This window comes from Protomyctophum parallelum (assembly GCF_964188405.1).
Source record: "Protomyctophum parallelum genome assembly, chromosome: 1".
Taxonomy (NCBI): Eukaryota; Metazoa; Chordata; class Actinopteri; order Myctophiformes; family Myctophidae; genus Protomyctophum; species Protomyctophum parallelum.
In genome coordinates this window covers 64,088,635-64,094,730 of record NC_139697.1, presented here as the reverse complement: position 1 = coordinate 64,094,730, position 6,096 = coordinate 64,088,635, and positions in this window count along the sequence as shown.

Here is a 6,096-nt window from a genome sequence, read left to right as displayed (position 1 = left end):
TTCTCCAATCTCCACCTCTCGCCCTCTTGTCTGTCTGACTCTCTCCCCCAAACTTAAGTAGGCCTACTGGCCCAGGCCTACTCCCTCTCAACTCCTATCATCCGCCCCCTAAAAAACAAACAAAGAAACAAAATACAATTGATTATTCTGTCTTATCATACTCGTTTCATTGCATCCCATCTCCCTCCCCCATCGCGTACCTGTGCGTGGCGCAACTTTACTCTAGTCTACAGCTGGGAGTGAGTAGAGTCGTTACACTTTTCCCAAGCCTTTTCCTGTCATACTTTAAATATTAACTTCTGATGAGATGACTGCTCCTTGGAGCGAGTTTACGGTAAACTCTTACTAAGGTAAACATTTTTGAAGATACATTAAAATGATATTCCGCTTTTACGCAAAGGCAACATCACCTTTGGCTTTTCATTGATTAAACTGAATTCTGCACTCATGTTATCTCTAAATCACTTATTTACATAATTACACAACAGGTGCCTGGTGTGCACACTTATACGGCGTGCTCAAACGCAGAATCTTAAAGGACCACTTCACCACTTTTCAACCTATCTTCATATAGTAGGTCCTCACTAATAATCATGATAAAATGGCGCAATTTTTTTCTACTCTGTCTGCGTCTCATAGGAGGGCTGTGGGCAGTTCAGAAACCGTCTTCCAGTGACATCATCGATGGGGAATACAAGCTAATAAAAACTGCAGGCTTTCTAGTCCTGAAAAGTTGCAATGCGAAAATGGAAGCCATATCGTTCTCACGATAATGAAAATCTAAACATTTTTGTAAAACAATATTGTTTAAAAAATAATCTGCCTAATGATGATGTCACTGGAAGACTAAACTGCCCACAGCCCTCCTATGAGACACAGACTGAGTAGAAAGAAGTCGTGCCATTTTATCATGATTATTAGTGAGGACCTATTATATGAAGATAGGTTGAAAAGTGGTGAAGTGGTCCTTTAAAAGGATCCCATGGCTAATAAGACAAATAGGCTATGCATTAAAATATTATACTTGCCCTCTAAAACTAAAAAAATAACAACTCCTTAATGACCACTTCACCACTTTTCAACCTATCTTAATAGGTCCTCACTCCTCACTAATAATCATGATAAAATGGCACGATTATTTTCTACTCAGTCTATAGGAGGGCTGTGGGCAGTTTAGAAACAGTCTTCCAGTGACATCATCATTAGGCAGATTTATTTTAAACAAGATGTTTTTACAAAAATGTTTAGATTATCATTAACATGTGAACGATGGCTTACATTTTCCTGTCTATATTCACTTGGTTTAATTACGTGGACGGATTACATTTCAGGCCAATGGGCCCAAAGGCCTTTGACTACCAGTGGCAACAATTTACTTATAATTTTGTAAAATAATAATAATAAACAAAAATACATATGTCCTATTCAGTATTTCCATTATTTTTATATATATATATATATATATATATATATATATATATATATATATATAAAACATATTACCGATTCAACATTTTGTTTGACAGCACTATCATCTGTGTTGGATTTGTGTTCATGTGTATTTTCAGTAAACTTGACCTTTCACTCTGTAGCCTACTTCCTCTACACCAAACCTCACCTCTTTGCCGAAAAAAGCCTGTGTACAAGCTCAGCGTGAGGCTTTGTGCTAGTTTATCTGCTATTTTGGGAACAAAGATTTGCTGGCCTCCCTGTAGTAACTTTGGGGTCCCAGAGCCCCTGTTGAAGACCCCTGCTGTAGGTCATAGACTGTAAACCCTGTATAATATCATGTCTACAGGTGCTGCCTATTGACCCAAGTCAATGAAGTGACACACTTCCTCTTTTTTTTCTCTCTCTCTTTCTTCTTTTTTCCTCTTTTTTAACTATTATTTTTGCCAGTATTTTATAATCTACGTTCATTAATGTAATATGTCTCCTATGCATTTTGCCCTCCTTGATTCCATCATTGTAAACTGAGGTTAGCAGGTCAACTAAATTGTTTGTGCAGGAGAGATACAACTCATTAGGCAGGCCATCAGGACCTGGGGATTTACCCTTAATCAACTGGACCATTGCGTCCCTCAACTCTTGTCTGTACATTTTTTCACACAGGTTTCTAACAGTTTCCCTTTTCATTTTCTCATCCTCTATCATGACACCATTTTCATTTAAAATTGCACTGACATGTTTACTTTGGAGTTTCTTCTTATGTAAATGTACAAGACACTGCATAGCTAGAAGCATCTGTGTCACCCATGCCTGCCTGTAGGCGGAGGCCCTGGGAGTCATCATTTAATTTGCCAAATGTGTGTGTGTGTGTGTGTGTGTGTGTGTGTGTGTGTGTGTGTGTGTGTGTGTGTGTGTGTGTGTGTGTGTGTGTGTGTGTGTGTGTGTGTGTGTGTGTGTGTGTGTGTGCGGTTTTAATGCACGTAACTCGAGAACCGTTTGCCCCACCGACTTCAAATTCGACCCACGTGTTCCACAGGGAGTGCATTACCCGGAGTCGGTGGCATGCACCGTTTTCCAGAACCACCACAAAAGGCTCTGGTCAGGCTCTGCCAGTGGGCCTAATTTGGCCAAGTCCTCTCACTGGTTCCAGCCTCTGCCTACTTAACCAGTCCACTTTTCACAGTCAGTCTGCACTCTTCGGACACAGGCACATACAAAGATCTCCATGTGGGAGACAGACAGTTAAAATGGGTGCAATGACAACGGTTATTGCATACTACAGAGATCTCCATATACAGTATGGGCACAAAAGGGACACAGACAGATAGTTAAAATGGGTGCTATGACAACGGGTATTATTAGGTTCCCAAGTTGCATCGTTCCCAAGTACTGTAGGCCGGTGGCCAACGGGCACGTACAGGTCTAGTGTTCTAAATGTGATATCCAACAACAGAAATATATATAAATATGTATATATTAAAAAATGTTCAGAAAGTTTTTAAAAAATGTAAAAATTGCCGCACGACTTCGCATGGAGACAGACCTACAGACAGACAGATGACAGCCAAAAGCTAAATCAGTTGGTTGTGACGCCTCCTGGCTCCTTGACAGCTAGGTCAACCAATGACAACCACATTGTGGTACCACACACATGGCAAAACGCATGCCATATATTGCAGGCAGCTAAATGTGGAGTACACGGTTCAATACAGTGGCAGTATCATGAAATAAACATTTCTCTCTCCAAGGAATAATAATGTGTCATCACCGAGAGACAGTACAGTGGTCAAACATTTATGAACTGGACTGGTTTGAAATTGTATGGTAGCGATTCAGTGACTTTATTGAATATATTTAACCACATGAACGCTAGCATCCCTATTCTGGGGCAAATATTCGCCAAAAATAGCAGATCTACCAACTCACAACATATCACTTTGTGATGCGCTGTGAGCATGTAATAGTCTATTTTCAGTGAAGAAATTTTGTGTAGAATGGTACTATAGAACCCTGGGCTGGGGGTATGGTATAAGGTATAAGTGATTCAACTCCCAGTCGGACTAGGGACACATATGGCACCATCATCTAATAATTTTGCAAGACAAATGGCACACCAACTATGAATGAAGAAAAAATAAATGACAGACAGTAACCTTTCATTTGAGGTTGGGCCTACCATCATAATCTGACTTTCATTGCTGCGTTGCACTCTGTGTGAGGTCCTCTCGTGCTTTGCCATGTGCGTTAGCAAATGCTGGGAAAGACTGTCTACAGTATACGTCTCTGCAAGACACATTTCTGTACCTTTACTTATGAGTATGAGTATATTATGGTTATACTCATATTATTATTATTATAGTATATTATGAGTATGACCTGTTGTTTTCTCATTTATACGACTGAACTTCCTCTGCAACCAGTATAGGACTTGGGTGCTACATTTACCATTCCTGGTATTCAAAGTTACTAACTCATATGGGACAGACAGTTGGAGACACACACTGGCCGAAATATGATTGACTGTGGTATTCGCTAATGTTTTATCATGTCACAACTGACAACTCTGATCCTTTGTTGCTGTCCCCTGAACTTCACTCTTCCACACTCTCTTCTCTCCTGCATACACCTCCCTCTCTCTTTCTTGAATACTTCAATGACTTATCTTTCTTTATCCGTTCCTTTTCCTTCCCAATACGTCCCCAATACACATGCATAATTTATACCTTTCCCTCTCACTTAAATTTACAATACTAGACCTGTACGTGCCCGTCGGCCACCGGCCTACAGTACTTGGGAACGATGAAACTTGGGAACCTAATAATACCCGTTGTCATAGAACCCATTTGAACTATCTGTCTGTGTCCCCTTTGTGCCCATACTGTATATGGAGATCTCTGTAGTATGCAATACCCGTTGTCATTGCACCCATTTTAACTGTCTGTCTGTGTCCCACATGGAGATCTGTGTATGTGCCTATGTCCGAAGAGTGCAAACTGACTGTGAAAAGTGGACTGGTTAAGTAATCAATTGGCAGGTGTGAGGTTGCCATGGCAATCAATTGTCTGAGGCAGAGGCTTTGGCCTAATTAGGCCCACTGGCAGAGCCTGACCAGAGCCTTTTGTGGTGGTTCTGGAAAATGATGCATGCCACCGACTCGAGGCCGGGCACTGCCCTCCCTGTGGGGGTGTGGAACACGTGTGTCGCAGTTAGAGACGTGGCGCATTTATAGTAGGATGTACTGTTCTAGTAAAAGCTTCAGTTGCTATAGATTGGCAACCTCCATATACTTTGATGTACGACTCTGTTGCAAGCTCACGCTCACGCTGATGCATTTGAGCTTGTACTATGGTCTGTTTTAAAGACTGGACTCTGTGTGCAACAGCCTTACAGGCTACACGTAGCTGACTGTATGGAGTTCAAGGGTCAGAGTCATTATACCCTGTTGGTATTCCTGTGCTTTTGGAACGTGCAAGACAAGTTCAAGAAATGAAATAAGAGTGATGAGAGCAGAAGTGAGAGGTTTTCCAAACAAGGGCATATTAGAGCAGGTACAGAAGAGAATGAAAGGAGGAGAAGTGAGGTAGGCCTACAAAATGTTCACCATCTTGAACTCTTTTTCTGTTTGGCTTCTGATCACCTGTTTGAACCCTACAAACCCCCCCGCGCACTCAGATCAGCCAACGCAGGGAAGCTGGAAGTACCCTCACTAAAAACGCTGGGACAACGCTCCACACGTCCCAGACTCTTCTCCCTTCTGGCTCCAAAACTGTGGAATGCACTTCCCATTGCAGTCAGAACTGCAGCATCACTCCCAATCTTCCGCCGTAGTCTGAAAACCCACCTTTTCAGACTCCATCATGGCCCATAGCACTTACCCTACCCCCTTAGATAGCACTTCCGTAGACTTAGATAGCATTTGATACAGACTTATAGCATGTTATGTAGACAGCACTATAATTGCATTATATATAGTCATAGCACGCCATAGTACAGCATAGTAGTATATATGTATAGTTTCATTATATAGATATTCCACTGTTACTTTCTTAGCTTACGCATGTTTCATGATAAATGCTTTTATGTGATGTATTCCCATGCTTTTGTTCTTGCTTAATGTAAGTCGCTCTGGATTAAGAGCGTCTGCTAAATGCCTAAATTGTAAATTGTAATCACCTCTTCCGTTTTCGCCTATCCTGCATGTTTAGACAATTGACCTCAGAGTCTAAAATCTAACCTGCTAGTGACAAAGACCCTCTGTCATGGAGAGACACTGAGACAGGGAGAGAAAGTGAAAGAGAGAGAGAGGCGGGGAGGGAGAGGGGGAGGGAGAGGTGAGGTGAGGTGAGGGAGGGCAGAGAACAAAGGAAGGGAGGGAGGAAGAAGGATGGAGTTTCCTCAGAACAACAGTAGGTTGCTGAGATGATTGATTTGTCAGTGAGAATTGTGAGACTCACACACACACACACACACACACACACACACACACACACACACACACACACACACACACACACACACACACACACAGACACATGCATTTATTGCATTTATAATGAACACAGATATTTTCATTCTGAGCTTTGCAAATGATCTCTATGAACAAAGTTGATCATTATTACATCACAATGTAATGTATTGTGCATAATG